At 41.8% G+C, this 16,585-nt stretch overlaps 1 pseudogene; it reads right to left on the bottom strand.

The window, feature by feature from the left end:
* LOC130710586 (F-box protein At4g09920-like) overlaps positions 1-16,585 on the bottom strand; it is a 38,687-nt pseudogene that overhangs the window by 21,870 nt on the left and 232 nt on the right.

The raw sequence follows: 16,585 nt of genomic DNA, 5'->3' as shown, positions 1-16,585 counted from the left end.
GTCTTCTACACCATCAGAACATCTGAACCTTCAGTGTTTCTTGGTTATCAGAACTTCTGGATCTTCAGAGCTTCTAGCGACTGAGTCTACATCAGAGTTTGTATAGCTTCAGAACTTCTGAAGCTTTTCCACTGTTCATACTGAACATGGTGAATGCGAAAGCGTTGCTTGGGTTACCCTTTATACACAGTGCTTCTGATTTGTGTGAGATTGAGTTGAGGTCAGAGCCTGTAAATAACACACTCAGAAAAACACGTTAGAGTACCACAATTGTTCATATCAAAAGGTTAACTTGTAATCATCAAAACATAGAGTTGTACTACTAGATCAAAACTTGATCTTACACTTAGCAGCATGGATCGCTTGAGGATCAGCTTGGATCTGGTCGAGAAACCCACTGGCGAAAACAATAGCCTTCAGCCGACCCACACTCTCCTCGATTTGCTGAAAGTTGGCCACCCCACTAGATTGAGCAGTCTCAGCAGTGGCATCAGCTTGATGGGGTGGAGAATCCCATTCCAAGGTGCCGTCGAGAAAGCCATCCAAAGCTGCCAGCGGGTCCTCCTCAAATAAAGTGTCGAGCTTTTCACTAGACACATGAGATGAAGAGCCACCCTTGGCTTGAGGCGAAGGTTGCACAGTGGCAGTCGATTTTGGGGGAGGCATAGGGTCATCATCCTTGCCTGGAAGAGGTTCTGCTTCGCGAATGGGAGAGGTTGCACCTTGAGTTTCCTACAAGAGAAACCTCTTTACTGCCCTTTTCGATAAAGTAAAATGCACATTAGAGGGGCCAACAGAACATGAAAAAATATAAAGATACCTGGCAAGCAGATTCCTTAGAAGGGCTTGAGTTGGTGGAGCTTTTGGAACGGCGGGGAGATTTGTGACTGGACTTGCTCCTAATCTTCCTCCTCCCCTCAGACGTCGAGGTCTTTTTAGCCGAAGATGCGGCCTTGGGAGGCTTCTCGACACCCTCAGCTTTAGATTTTGCAGGATTGGGAGCTGGAGAATTCTCACGAGATGGAGGATTGGAAGTGGAATGCTCATGGACATCAGCCTAAGAGAAAAAAACGAGAAACGATCAGGAAATCACAGGTTAGAATGTCACAAGGTACCCTCGAAAATGGAAAACATACCTGAATGACGGCGTCGCCACCACCTTCTTTGCCATCGACTCCTGGTTGAGCATCAGATGCCAACTTAGAAGCCCCACTGGTGGTGGAAACACCAGCCCCCTTGGCCCTCTTCTGACTGGCCGAAGCAGCAGGCTTAGGTTTCCTTTTTCGACTCTGTCGAAGAATACGTTAGTCCATATTCCAAAGAAATTGGAAAAAAGGGAAAAGTCATGAAGAAAGTACCTTGAGCTTGTCAGCGAGACTGACATTATCATCCTTATCATCATCATCATCGTCCTCAATCACGACTGGCTTGTCCTTAGAAGATTGAGCCACTGGAGAAATAACTTGAGGAGCTGGTTGGGTAATGGCTTCAGCTGTAAACAGAAGGAGAAATTAAAAGGTAAAACAGGAAAACCTAGGCCAAGTCGAAATATTACCTTGACCAATACGCATGTTCAGCGATATGTGGTTGAAGATTTCGACGGGCACATGATACGGAAAGTTCCACAAGTGGTACTTGGTCCAAGTCACTCGCTTTCGAGGAGGTAGAGCTTGATTGGCCAACACATTTATATTTACATGGTCAACCCATTTGGGCAGGACCGGTGGAAAGGCCAATGCAAACCTACTCGTGGGCAAAGATGGGAACCTAAAGCCAGTTTTTCGAATAACAAAAGATAGACCCTCCTCACCAGGAGGAACAACTAACTTGGATTTTTTGGCTTTAAATTCCCATTTTTGCCTCAATACCTGAGCTGCTTTTGCAACCGTATCTCGAAGGCGAAGAGTTGGATAATATACCACCCCAAAGAACTCTTGAAAGGATCGAATTTCTGCCAGGTGCATACCTTTGGTCTTCTTGGGATCCTGCTTCTGCAAAAGAAAAGCATCTGTCATGCATTGCAGACAATCTACGAGGGGCTTCGAAATTTGAGCCCAATACTCAGACCACCAGGCTTTGAAAGCATTAGTAGCATAATATGAAGGAGCGTAAATGAAGGGGCTCAGGTTGAGAAGCTTCTTGTTATAGAAATGAACAGTCGTGTCGAAAGCAGAAGCCCTCTTAATAGCCCCGGGGTACAGGACTAGACTCTTGTCAAACAAAGTGTTGGGTAGAACTTGGCTAAGCCCAAACTGTCGAGAAACCAATTGAGGGTTGTAGCCACATAGAGTGTAGACGCTGCTAGCAAAGCCTACAGTTAAAACCCTAGGAGATAAGAGGGTCCTCCAGAGTGTGATGTGGTGTTCCTTGGGCAATGCAGAATCAGAAGCATTAGGATAAGAATTCCTCAGCCAGAAAGGGCCACGAACAGCCTTGCTATAAGGAGAGAAACTGGAACGATAATGCTTCAGCTCGAGAAACATAGTAAAGTACTTTCTGAAATCAGCTTCAAAACTCGACGCATCATAAGCAGGGGTCAGGGTCTCGAGCCTATGGGCATCAATCCTGGTGTTAGAAACAGTTGGAGGATTATCTTGTACCGGCAGAAGAGATTCGAAGACGGCATTCAACCAAAGTTGAAACAGCCAAAGAGGTCCAGCTGCATTCAGAGAGACGGTCTTGGTATTCCGGATATCCTCGACAGCTTCATTCAGCATTTGATAGAGGTTGCCAAGGACAAGCCTAGCCATAGCGAGTTGTCGACCCTCGTGAAGTAGATTGGCTAAGGGCAAAAGCTTGGCAGGTATACGCAAAGACTTGGTGCAAAAAACATAAGCAGACAGCCAATACAGCAAGAAAGCGACATGTTCAGCATCAGACACCTCACCACTCTCGACATAATGGTCCTTAATGAATCGACTAAAAGAAATGTTGTCAGTAGGAATCGAGATGGGTTTAACAGTGGCAGGTGCAGAGTGATAATCATCACCAATGGGCCATAATCCGGTGATAGCAGCAACATCCAAGAGGGTGGGGGTAATCATGCCAAAGGGAACATGAAGGCAATTAGTGGACCTCTCCCAGAAATAAAGTGCACTCAACAGCATAGCAGGGTTATACGAGATTGGAGATCTCAACAGCTGAATCAAGTCGAGAATCCCGACATCCTTCCAGTGTTGCCTCTTATCTTTCTCAACCCTATCTAACCATTTCAGGTAGGCTTTGTCGTTAGCAGAGGGGTTAGGAGGAGCTGAACGAAAGACTCGTTTTGGGTCGGAAAGAAATGGCATACGGTAAGAAGGTTGAAATGCCAAAATAAGCTCCTCTCCCCTAACGCTAGGGTGAAATGATTCATGTTCTTCAGGGAGACTATTGGGCCTAGCATGCTTCACTACTTTCAAAGGACCCAAAATGGCGCGTAAAGTACCATTAACAGAGAAAGGAATGAGTACCTGGGATTTCCAGATAGCTCTCTTCTCTGCTTCGTTGGGGGGTTCCGGGATTGCCACGCGCTTGGATTCATCCAGCTTAAGCTCAGTGGCCAACGGAATGGTCTGCTCAGGATTGGAAGCCATTGAAGAAAACGGTAGATATTCCAGAGAAAACGGAAGAAGATGAAGTGAGAACGCTGGGGGAAGAAGCTGAAGGTTTGAGAAAAGAGTAAAGCTTGAACGAGGAATACCAAGAGGGTATTTATAAACAGAAGGGCAAACGGAACCCAGGCCGCATTGAGCAGTAATTTATAAAAATTTGGGGTCCAAGCGATTATTTTATTAGTTAACTCATGTCACCTCTCAGCTTTTTGGCATAGGTGAAATCATGGCCCTAAAAAGGCTATAACTGTCAGCTAGTGGAGAAGTCATCAGACGTTATGGCTGCTGATTGGACTTGAAGATCGAATGGTCGAGAGCACAAAGTATTTGAATCGTTGGAATCGAACGGCTGCGATCAAAAATGCTTGGTGTCTTCAAGCTAAAGCAGTCGACAACCAACATTCTTGGGGGGCAACTGTTAAGCTAAAAATTACGAGTACTACGACTCTCGACACCATGGTGCAAAGGTGGGTTCTCGACAGAAAGGGTTATGGCGAAACCGGCAACTCAGCACACGGTGTCCCCCAAAGTCAAGTTAGTGAGAGCTATATCTCGACAAACTCAGCAGATGAAGAAATCTCGATCATCTTAATGGAAGAGGCAGTTACCGAGTAACAAGCAACTACAAGCACGTGCATATACCCACGATGCCACGAATAGCAACGGTTGCCCACGACTCAGAACCATCCACGTGGCAATAGAGTCACGTGCGCGAAGACCACCGGCTAAACGTGGGGTATGGCGCCAAAATTCAAAACCCACGAAGCCATCATGCATTCAAGAAAAACCGCCAAGAACGTGGGAAGAAAGAACACTATAAATAGAGGAAGCAGCAGCAGAAGAAAGGGTTCCCAACTCAAACTCTGAAAATCCACCAAAAGCTCCAAATGTCCGCATCAATGAGACTCAAGGAGCAAAACGTGATGATGGAGGAGTATGTTGCAGAACCAACACTTTAGTTTTCTTGTATTTAGGCTTGTTAATTCCCAGTTCCTTTATGCCTTTTCTTGTCGAGATCCACATCTCTTGTATCTTTCGTGTTACTTTGGTGTACGTGTTTCTTTGTAATTGACCCGTGCTTAATGAAATTCAGTTCTGTTTAAACCAATTCGTTGTTGTCGAAAAATATACACACACACACAACACTTTGGCAAAGCGTTTTCTCAAAAGGGCCCTGAATCTAAACTTCCTTTAGTCGAACTAAGAGGATATTTGTTTACCAAAAATCCATGTAAACAACTAAACAAACCTGGCTAATGACAAGAAATTGAAGCTTGGGGCAATACTTGAGAAATTCCACCAACACAACCCAATCACGATTATAAGTGGGAAAGCCAAGTTCCATATGGGTTAAATTATGAAACATGTATGGGAATTGACCATCATGTGTGAGTTCAAAATAAATCTGCAAGAGTTACAATAACAAAAATCAAATATCCCATTTTCTATAAGAATAAAAAAGAAATCATGATGGACAAACCAGGGTTGTTAATGGCGGATAGTGTAACGCTACGCAATAACGTTATTGCGCCGCTATTAACAAGCATGAGACAAACCACAATACAATACCTCATGTATCTTCAAGACATGGACATTATTAACCACTTTCATCATAAAAGGATTTGTACTTGACCCTGAAATAGACTTTGAGATATTTGCTCTGACCAAGTTGGGCAAGGTATTAAACTCTCTGTGGGGAGACATATTCATCAAAAAATATATTCCTTGCTGGTCTGATATGGGCGAACCAAGTTATCATGTAATTGGGCTAACCCAATATCCTGTACTTAATGGGTCGGGTCACCCATAGTCTATTCAGGCTAAAACCCAAGCTATAAATAAAGGCACCGCCCAAGCGGTGGGGGGACCTATCATTTTACGCATTTTCTTAGTTTTTCGTTACTTTGCTTGCTCTCAGTTTGATTAGCCTAAGTTTGAGGTTCCATACCGGAACATTGGCGCCCACCGTGCGGCCGAAGGAACTTTTCCTAGGCTTCATATGCAGAAACAATGGTGACCCGATCTGGGGCGAACGGAGAGAGGAACCAAAATCCTCCTGATGGTGTTTCTCCCGACGTTCTCCTACGGATCATGGATGATCTCAATGATCTCCGTCAACACAACCAGCAACTTCAGAATCAACTTACTGATCTCAACCAGACACATGGGCTAAGAGAGGGCGATCGAAGGATGGCGGAAACGGTGGTGGATTTCCAACCCTTCACAGAAGAAATAGCAAACACTACCGTTCCGGACAACCTGAAGACGCTTGTTTTGGATTCGTATTACGGCGATACTGATCCTAAGAACCATTTGGTGTATTTCAACACGAAGATGGTTATTGTGGGAGCATCAGATGCACTCAAATGCAAGATGCTTCCTTCAACTTTCAAGAAATCGGCAATGATTTGGTTTACCACTTTGCCTTCACGTTCAATTGTGAATTTCACAGAGTTATCGGCGAAGTTTTTGTCTCAATTTTCAACCAGCCGTGCTCAGAAGGTTACACCAGCGACATTGTTTAATGTTCGTCAAGGACCAAATGAAACTTCATAGTCATATATGGGGCGATTTAATCAATTGTCTGTTCATTTGGAGGATAAGATGCCAGAAATTTGCATTGCAGCGTTTGAGTTAGGCATAAGGCCTGGGAGTTTGAACAGCAATTTAAGCAAAAAGCCGGTAGAGACGATGGCACAATTACGTGTGAGAGTTCAAGGATTCATAAGGGAGGAGCAAAGTGATCAAGTCAAGAAAAACCGCCCGAATGCGGCGTATACTGGACAACAAGAACAGTTTGAGGCGAAGAAAGGAGCAGTTACCGATCAGCGTTCAAAAGGATCGGCCGAACGTGGGGATAAAGGATACAATTACAGGAACCGTTATGATAACCGTTCTCAATTTAAACATCGTGCTCAACCGTATGGGACTCGTGGGTATGGACATTCGATGATGTGGACCCGGAATCAAAATGATCGTGTAACACCTTTGGCGGTTAATTTAACCGAGGCTTTACACACGTGCTTGGAGGCGAATGTAATCCGTTTTCCTCGGCAACCAAAACAACCAACAGGCAACAACGTGGATAAGAGAAAGTGGTGTGAGTATCATAGAATTTCGGGACACGACACTGATGATTGCTTCACTTTGCGAAAGGGGATTGAAAAACTGATAAAGGCTGGATGCATGCAACACTTAGCTGGGCGAAACAATTCAAATGAGGCAGAAACTTCAGCAAAGCGTGATGAAAAGGGAAAGGAGATTGATAATGATGAACAAAATAAACAGTCAGATGGAAAAGCGAAGGGACGGATTCATTCTATATTTGGTGGGTTTAGTGGCGGAGGAACTACCAATTCAGCTCGTAAGAGGTACGTTCATTCCATTAATGCTGTTTATTCTAACGATTGGGGAAGTTGGGCAACCAATCAACCCGATATAACTTTTACTGTACAACATTTTGAGGGAGTTCAACCTCATGAAGACGATCCAATTGTTGAAATGCTGAGAATTGCCGATTATGAAATTGAGAGGGTACTTCTGGATCAAGGAAGCTCGGCGGATTTGATTTATGGCGACGCTTTTGAAAAATTGGGGCTAACTGAATCTGATTTGTTGCCTTATGAAGGCTCTTTGGTGGGTTTTTCTGGAGAAAAAGTATTTGTTCGAGGTTATGTGGAACTCAAGACTGTCTTTGGAGAAGGGAAAAATGCGGAGACATTTGCTATTAAGTTTTTGGTAGTAAAATGTACTTCGCCTTATAATGTACTCATTGGGAGGCCTTCACTAAACAGATTGGGGGCGATAATTTCGACACGACACTTAACAGCTAAGTATCCGTTGAGCAAAGGAGGAGTTGGAGTTTTAAAGGCTGATCAAGTGGTTGCCAGAAAGTGTTATTCAGAAAGCTTCAAGCAGTATGGACATATGGGAAAGAAGGCAGTGAAAGAGGGGCATCGAGTATATGAGGTGAATGTAGATCAGACAGATATTAGTTTGGATCCTCATGATGGATTCATTGAGCACAAGATGACATCAGAAGAGGAAACTAAGGCGATCCAGATTGGTGAGCGAAACTTGAAAGTTGGTGTTAATTTAACTACAAGTCAAGAGAACAGGTTGGTAAGGTTGTTATCTGAGAATATGAATTTATTCGCATGGAGTGCAAAAGATCTTCCAGGAATCGATCCGGAATTTATTTGTCACAAATTGGCTTTAAATCCCGGGGCGAAACCTATTGTTCAATTCAAAAGAAAGATGGGCGAAGAGAAGGCAGAGGCAGTGAAGGTGGAAACCAACAAGTTACTGGAAGCTGGATTCATTAGAGAGGTTAAGTATCCAACATGGTTGGCGAATGTAGTAATGGTGAAGAAGGCTAATGGAAAGTGGCGAATGTGCACAGATTATACAGACTTAAACAAGCATTGTCCTAAGGATTCTTATCCTTTACCGAATATTGATAAGCTTGTGGATAGTGCGTCTGGATTCGGAATGCTTAGCCTCATGGATGCATATTCAGGGTATCATCAGATAAGAATGTATCAGCCAGACGAAGAGAAGACAGCTTTTATGACGAATCAGGCAAACTATTGCTATCAGACTATGCCGTTTGGGCTGAAGAATGCGGGAGCAACATACCAGAGGTTGATGGATAAGGTGTTTGACAAGCAGGTAGGGCGGAACATGGAGATTTATGTGGATGACATGGTGGTCAAGTCAGAGGAAATGATGGCACACTGTTCTGATCTTGAAGAGGCGTTTGGCGAGCTAAGAAAGCATAACATGAGACTTAACCCAGAAAAATGTTCGTTTGGGATTCAAAGTGGGAAATTCTTGGGCTTCATGATCACAAAGAGAGGAATTGAGGCAAATCCTGATAAGTGTAAGGCGATACTTGATATGCAGAGTCCAACCTCAGTTAAAGATGTGCAGAAATTAACAGGAAGGATAACAGCTTTGTCCATGTTTCTTCCGTGTTCTGGGGAAAAATCAGCACCATTTTTTCAATGTTTAAGGAAGAACAAAACTTTTCAGTGGACTGAAGAATGTGAAAGGGCGTTCAAAAGTTTGAAGGATCATTTGTCCAGCCCGCCAATTTTAGCCAAACCAATTCCAGGTATTTCACTGTCAATGTTTATTTCCATATCTGATAATGCAGTTAGTTCAGTTTTGTTGCAAGAGAATAAAGATGATATGAGGATCATATATTTTGTGAGTCACGCTCTTCAAGGAGCTGAGGTTAGATACCAAAAAATTGAAAAGGCTGCATTAGCTTTAATTATATCCGCCAGGAAATTAAGACCTTATTTTCAAGGCTTTCCAATTGTGGTAAAAACTTACTTGCCACTTCGCCAAGTTTTGCAAAAGCCTGATTTGGCCGGAAGAATGGTCTCCTGGGCTGTTGAATTGTCAGAATTTGGAATCACTTTTGAAAGGAAAGGTTTGGTTAAAGCACAGGTATTGGTGGATTTTGTCAATGAAATGTCTTCCAGTGAGAAAACTATGGAAGTTGGAGAATGGAGTTTGTCCGTGGATGGTTCATCCAATGTCAAGGGAAGTGGAGCCGGAATAATTCTAGAGGGACCAGGAGGCGTGACAGTTGAACAGTCACTTAAGTTTGACTTCAAAGCAAGTAATAATCAGGCAGAGTATGAAGCTATAATTGCAGGTTTGAAGTTGGCAATCGAGATGGGAGTCAAGAGCATAATGATTAAAACAGATTCTCAGATAGTCTCCAGGCAAATTCAGGGTGAATATCAGGCGAAGGATGCACAGCTGACTAAGTATTTACTGAAAGATCAAGGGTTGATAAAGCATATAGGCAAAGTGCGGGTCAATTATGTTCCGAGGGAGGAGAATACAAGGGCGGATATTCTGTCGAAGTTAGCGAGCACTAAGAAGCCGGGGAACAATAAGTCAGTCATCCAGGAGGTTTTGAACAACCCAAGCATTGAAGAGGATGAGACAGTGATGGTGTTGACTGTAGCGGATTCAGATTGGATGGGGCGTATCAAAAAGTGTTTGGAAGCAGAAGGCTCTGATTTGCTAAAATTTTCTAAAGACCAAGTTCGTGAGGCAAGTCATTACACATTGTTGGGCGAACAATTGCACAGAAGAGGGATTGGAGTTCCTTTGTTGAGATATATCCCTAAAGATGAGGCGGAAAGAATTATGTTTGAAGTTCATGAAGGCGTGTGTGCAAATCATGTAGGAGGCAGATCTTTGGCGGCGAAAGTGCTCATACTAGGATTCTATTGGCCAACTTTAAGTGGGGACTGTATGGACTATGTGAAGAAGTGCGAAAAATGTCAAATTTATGCAGATTTACATAGGGCGCCACCTGAAGCTCTTAGTTCAATGAGTTCATCGTGGCCATTTGCAATGTGGGGAGTGGATATCCTGGGACCGTTTACTCCAGCAGGTTCTCAGATTAGATTTGTTTTGGTTGCGGTAGACTACTTCACTAAGTGGATTGAGGCGGAATCGATGGCGAAGATAACAGCAGAAAAAGTCAGGAAATTTTATTGGAGAAAATTGATTTGCAGGTTTGGCGTACCAGCAACTATCGTCTCAGATAATGGAACACAGTTTACCAGCATGAGTGTGAAGAATTTTTGTGCAAAAATGGGAATTGAAATGCGCTTCGCCTCAGTGGAGCATCCTCAGACAAATGGTCAGGTAGAGTTAGCAAATAAAGTCATTCTCAATGGAATTAAGAAGCGGCTAGGCGAAGCTAAAGGATTGTGGGCTGAGGAGTTGATCACAGTGATTTGGGCTTACAACACTACCCCTCAATCCACTACTGGCGAATCACCTTTCAAGTTGACTTATGGGATAGATGCTATGATCCCGGTAGAGTTGCAAGATGTAACTTTCAGGGTGGCGACTTATAATGAAAACCAGAATGACATGAATAGATTGGTTGATCTCAATTTGACAGAGGAAATGCAAGCAGAAGTTCGTTTGAGGCAAGCAGTGGTAAAACAGAGATCTGAAAGGCGATACAATTCCAGAGTGGTTCCGAGGCAAATGAAAGTTGGTGATTTGGTGTTGCGTCGAAAGGCAAAGGGACCTGATGATTCGAAGTTATCACCTAATTGGGAATGACCTTACAGGATTCTTCGAGAGCTTGGTCAAGGGGCTTATCATTTGGAGGAATTGTCAGGGCGAAGGGTTCCAAGGGCTTGGAACGCACAACACCTCCGCTATTACTACAGCTGATTCGCCATTTGTGTTCTGTACAGTTTGTGTGTTTGTTAAGTTTGTAGCAGTATGTTGTGTTCAAGACTATGTTGGTTTTCAGTGTGTTGTTTAAGACTCTGTTTTGTGTGTAAGACTTAGTGGGATGCACTCTTTTCTCTACCCCAGGCGGGAGAGTTTTTAACGAGGCATCACACATTAATGAATAACAGGTATGCACTCTTTTCTCTACCCCAGGCGGGAGAGTTTCTAACGAGGCATAACCTTTAAAAATGTTCAAGTGTGCAACATTTTTCATTTTTGTTTTCTTGATTGGAAACATATCAACTTAGGTCTATCAATTGGGCGATGCCAGGCACTTGAGAAAGGTAAGACTCTTAAAATTAAAGCATTTGACCACGAATTTATAAGCACAATTTTAAGTTGGATTAAGCTTGTCCAAATTAAGCACAAGTCTCCATGCAAGCAAAACGATTGAATCAAAATGGGAATTTTCGATTCAACATATAACTAAGTTCGAATGAATTTTTTTGACTAAGTTAAAATTACAAAGGCCTTATGATTCCAATAGAAGTTGATTACTTAGAGATTTCTCTAGAAATTTCATAAACTTGCTTATGCAATCTCCCACTATACATGAATAGTAAACTGGGTGAAGTGAATCAAATGATTTACCATTATGTCGAAGTTACACGACTTTCCAATCAACAGTAGATTGGGCGAAGAAAGTAAAAGCAAGTCCGGGAGTAAAGGTTAGTGAATTGCAATGCTTTTGGTTTAATATTAATTTAGTCATTAGCCTTGAAGCGTTGGAATACGTGGTAAGTAACTTAGAGTATTTTATGTTTAATGTGTTCAAGTATCAGAATAAGAGTTGTAAGTGAAAGTATGACTAGGCAAAGCGAGTATAGTCATAGATTTCATAGATAAGATGTTAAGTCATGAAGGTTATGATTTTTTAGTGAGATAAGAGTTAGTGTGAAGAATGTTCTGTTAGAACGAAAGCTGAGGTAGAAGTTTAGATTCGGATTCAATTGAAAATATTAAGTCAAAAGTCAAGAGAAGTAGCTAATAAGAAAAACATATTTCATTAATTAACTGGCGGAGCAGTACATAGGTGGTCATAAGAATTAAAACATCACACAAAATACTAGGGGCTGAAACAAACAAACAAGAAACTTAAATACTAGAACATTTAGATATTCAGATACTTAGAACATTCAAGTTTAGTATGTTTCTCCTTCGCCTTCTTTTCCTTGAGTGTCGCCCTCTTTGTTCTTTTCTTCTTCATTCTTATCTTCTTCTTCTTCTTCTTCTTCTTCTTCTTCTTCTTCTTCTTCTTCTTCTTCTTCCTCTTCAGCATTATCGGGACTGATCAATTTTCCATCAACAATCCTCGCATAAGGATCGGAACCAGCAAAATTGATAGAAATTTCAGGATTAAGAAGAAGAATTTGTTCCTTAGCCTTAGCAAAACCAACCTCAAGTTGGTCAAGAACAGAGTTCTTTAGCTCTGCAATCTCAAAGTGTAGTTTGGAATTTTCAGTTTTCAATTCAGAGCTTGCAGAGGTCAATTCTGTAATTTCCGCCTTAGCTTTCAGGATTTCTTCATTTTGGGATTGGTGCGTAGTGTGCATTTCCCCCAGATTCTTTTTGAGATTCACATTCTCTGCGGTCAAATCTGCGATTTTCTTCTCATTAACTTTGTTAGCGTTGTCCACGAGCTTCATTGTGGCCTTCAAATTATTGATTTCTTTTTCCTTTTCTTCAAGTTGTTTGGCGGCAGAAATCCCATCAAAACCGGCAGTTTCAAGATCCACCATTTTGGAAATGGCAGCGATTTCCAAACCCTTGGTCATAAGGGCCTGACAAGCCTCTTTAAGCCCAATTTTCCTCATTTTCTCTCGGTCCGCCTCAAAGACTAGGTTAGTCTCTACTAAGGCGTTGACGTCAATCTTGGAATCCCACAGCGAAGTGACTTCTTCAGAAGTCAGTTCCTCAAACTCCTTCAACAAGTTTTTCCATGACGAAGGTGGAGCACTTGTGGTACAATTTTTGTTAGCAGCATTGGGGAATGGGTTTTCACCATAAATTTTTCCATGGAAGATTGGTTGACATTCTTCCCTTTGTTTGGCTCGGGCACGTCAGCTTTCCTCTTTTTCTTTTGCGGGCGATTCGATTCAGTTCCCAAATGACTTCCATCAGCCTCAGTCAAAGCTTTGGCTGGGTTTCTTTTCTCCCTGGCCGCCTGCTGCTCGCGGCGAAAGCGCAAAAGATCTTCATCTGAAAGGCGAGTCATGTTTGCTGAAACAAAAAAGAAGTATAAAACACAGGAATAAAGAATTGAAATACATATGAGCCAAATTCAAAGATGTTACCTATATATGCGCCCAATTTATTTTCAAAATGGGCATCAAGAAATTCGGTGAGATTCAAGTCAATAGTGGATAAAAACTTGCAATCTACCATTTCTCCGGGGGTCAGTGAATCCTCAGGAAGTTTGATCACAGCCTCAAATCGGTTAGTCCAGTAGAAGGGAAGCTTTGGTTTTCCGTCGTCAAAGTAGAAAACGTCTTTGCATTTGTCAGTTTCATTTAGCCTAAAGAATTTCCCTTTAAAATGCTTATAGTGGCTTCTGAATAAAGTGAATAGACCTTTCCCCCTAGCAGCAGCCAAAGAAAGGTATTCCCCTTTAACGCTTTTACCACTAGTCTAGAAAAAGTAGAAAAATTTGTTACTGGTGGGCTCTATGCCTAAGTGTTGGCAGAGGAGTTCGAAGGCTCTAATGTAAGCCCAACTATTACAGTGAAGTTGGGTGGGCGCAACATTTAAAAGGGTAAGGATGGAACAGGTAAAGTCTGATAGAGGAAGTTTACACTTAAGGTCAGAAAAGATGTTTTCAAAAAAGTAAGTGTGATTTCTTCCTTTATCATCACTTTGGTCGAAGTAGCAAGGTTCGTCAGGGGCGCACGGGACAATGTCAAGATAAACGTCTTGACCATCAGTGCGAAAAGTGTTGGAAGTGATTAAGTCCATTACCATTTTAGTGTTGCAGAATTTTGAAAACCTAGCTTTAACTTTACTAGAAACCCATAAATCAAGAGTAAGGGGAGGACGATTAGAGGCTTTAGGAGTTCTACGAGTGCGTTTAGCATCCATTTTGGGGGTAAATCCTGAAATTATAAGAGATTATGGTCATGACATGTGGATTTTACTAAGTTGATTTTCATGTGCAAGTTTGTTTTTAGGAAGAATGGTGTAAAAGTGCGATTCAAAGAAAGGATGAAGAAAAGGAAGAAAGAATCATGCATAGAAAGCAAGGAAGGAAAAGTAAGTTACCAGAAAAAGTGGAGGAGGTGGATGAATCTTCAAGGAAGGAATCTCTGGAAGTGATGTGATTGTGAAAATTTCCAGAAGATAAGAAAACTTGTGTGAAATTTGAAGGAAAGATGAAGGTAAATGAGAGAATGGGGAAGATGATATTTATAGCAGAGTGAAAACAGAGAGTGAAACGGTGAGGGAAAGCGCGTGTTTAGGGTGAAATCACGCGTCGTTCTGAGCCACACATTCAAACGTTTTGAATTCGTGGACCGGCGCGCCTTTAAGAGTGTTAAATGGTAAAAACCGAGGGTGCGACGTTTGATTTTAGGTTGTGTTGCTTTAGAGTTTCTTTCTCTTTCTTTCCTTTGTTAGTGAGTTTTAAATGGATAATGGGATGTAATGATGAGGGTGACAAATGTTACCGTGTATTTATTGTGCAGATATAGTATGATGGTTATGGCAGGTAAGGCTGATTTAAAGTGCACCATGACGCACAGTGAATACGAAGCGAACGAAGTGACGTTTGACGTTTGATCAGAAGCACATGGGAGAGAGGAAGAAAAGTTGAAAATTCTTAGTGTCGTTAATACTTGCATATTATTTAATTTAATTTATCAGTCATTATATCCAGGCGAATCATTTATTTGCAGGTGGACTAGAGCTAAAGATCGCCCTGATTATTGCTCTAGTTTATTATTCTATTGATTGTGTGTAACCATTTACATCCCGATTGGAGCCTATGCGCCCATATCACTTTATCGCCGAATCATTGTGGGCTTATATAAGACACTTTCGCCTTATTTATAAGTCTTAGTGTCTTGTGGGCTTGTGGTCTGATATGGGCGAACCAAGTTATCATGTAATTGGGCTAACCCAATATCCTGTACTTAATGGGCTGGGTCACCCATAGTCTATTCAGGCTAAAACCCAAGCTATAAATAAAGGCATCACCCAAGCGGTGGGGGGACCTATCATTTTACGCATTTTCTTAGTTTTTCGTTACTTCGCTTGCTCTCAGTTTGATTAGCCTAAGTCTGAGGTTCCATACCGGAACACTTGCTATCAAATCTTCAAGAACAGAACATCAGGAAAGAAGTTCAGCGAGACATCCACGCTGTCGGAGAAGCAATCCTTCCAGATGCAGAACTTTAAGGAAGGGGAGATCAACAGAGGAAAAAGTTGTTGTTTTCAAGTGTAACCCCTTCAACTTGAGAACCACGAGAGTTTTGCAACTGAAGATGGAAGACAAGTTGATGGGTAATTGGTACCCTAGGAAACGGAGAGCGACATCGAGGTGCTCAAGTCCTCCGCGTTACAAAGCAGCATTAGCCCAGATGGTGATATCGGAAGGGTCCTCACAGTATTCTGACAAACAGCGGAGGCGGAATATTTGGATGGGTTGGTGGGGATCTCGGGAGAGAATAAATCGATACACAGAATGAACAAAACGGGTATGGCGCTGCATGGTTCGTTGATAGTTGGCATCGTCGAAGTCCAAGGTGGAGATAAAGCGCCACAGTGGGATCCATCTCTTGGAGAGAATACTTGTTGCAACTGCTTCCTTAGTTGGGAGAAAGGAGAGTATGTAGCAGAGGATTTCGTCTGGTAAGCTGCTAACCCTATCCTCATCTCAATGCAAATTCATCACTGCGTTTGCTCTGGGGAACTAAACCTAAAGTTCGTGATATATATTGGGTTTTAGAATCTGACTTAATGCTTTGATGGAAACAATTATAGGCTTATATATATTGTTTGGGTAAATATTATAAAGAAGGAAAAAAGGCATAAAAATTTCTTTTATTATAGTTGATTGGATTAAAAAACTAGAAGGAATAAATTATATTTAACAAATACTTTTTAAATTCTTTCAATTAAAGAAAAATAAGAAAGTAAATAAGTGAGCTTGTGTGCTTTCGCTCCTTTCTCTTGCATGATACTTGAAATGAAGGTGTTTTATTAAATTGTTGTTTTGTGGTGGTTCGTGGTATGCACTACTAGAAAATAATCGAATTAAGACGGAATTTTGCGACGAAAAATTATTCTGTCCCAAAATAATTACTTAGTGACGGAATTCATGACGCTTTATCGTCGCAAAGATTTTTTTAAAAATTAATTTAACATTTTGGGACGGAATATTTATGTTGTCGCAATTTAGGGACGAACTTATTTTTATCGTCGCAATTTCGAGACAGACACTAATATTCCGTCCCCATGTAGCCATTTATTTTGGAGGGAAACATGGCGCCAACTTTTGCGACGCAATAATTTAATTAGTTCGTCCCAATTGGTGACAGACGTAGCAATAATTTTCCGTCCCGAATGTTTTTTTAAAAAATTATATTTGGCGGGACGAAATTTATATAAATCGTCCCAAATTAAATATTTATTTTGGTGGGAAACAAGGCGCCAACATTAGGGACGAAATCTTTTAATTATTCCGTCTCCATTTGTGACGGAATGAACGATAATAT

Source organism: Lotus japonicus, chromosome 1 (assembly GCF_012489685.1).
Source record: "Lotus japonicus ecotype B-129 chromosome 1, LjGifu_v1.2".
NCBI lineage: Eukaryota > Viridiplantae > Streptophyta > Magnoliopsida > Fabales > Fabaceae > Lotus > Lotus japonicus.
The sequence above is the reverse complement of the archived record's forward strand: the minus strand, read 5'-3'. Positions and strand labels throughout refer to the sequence as shown.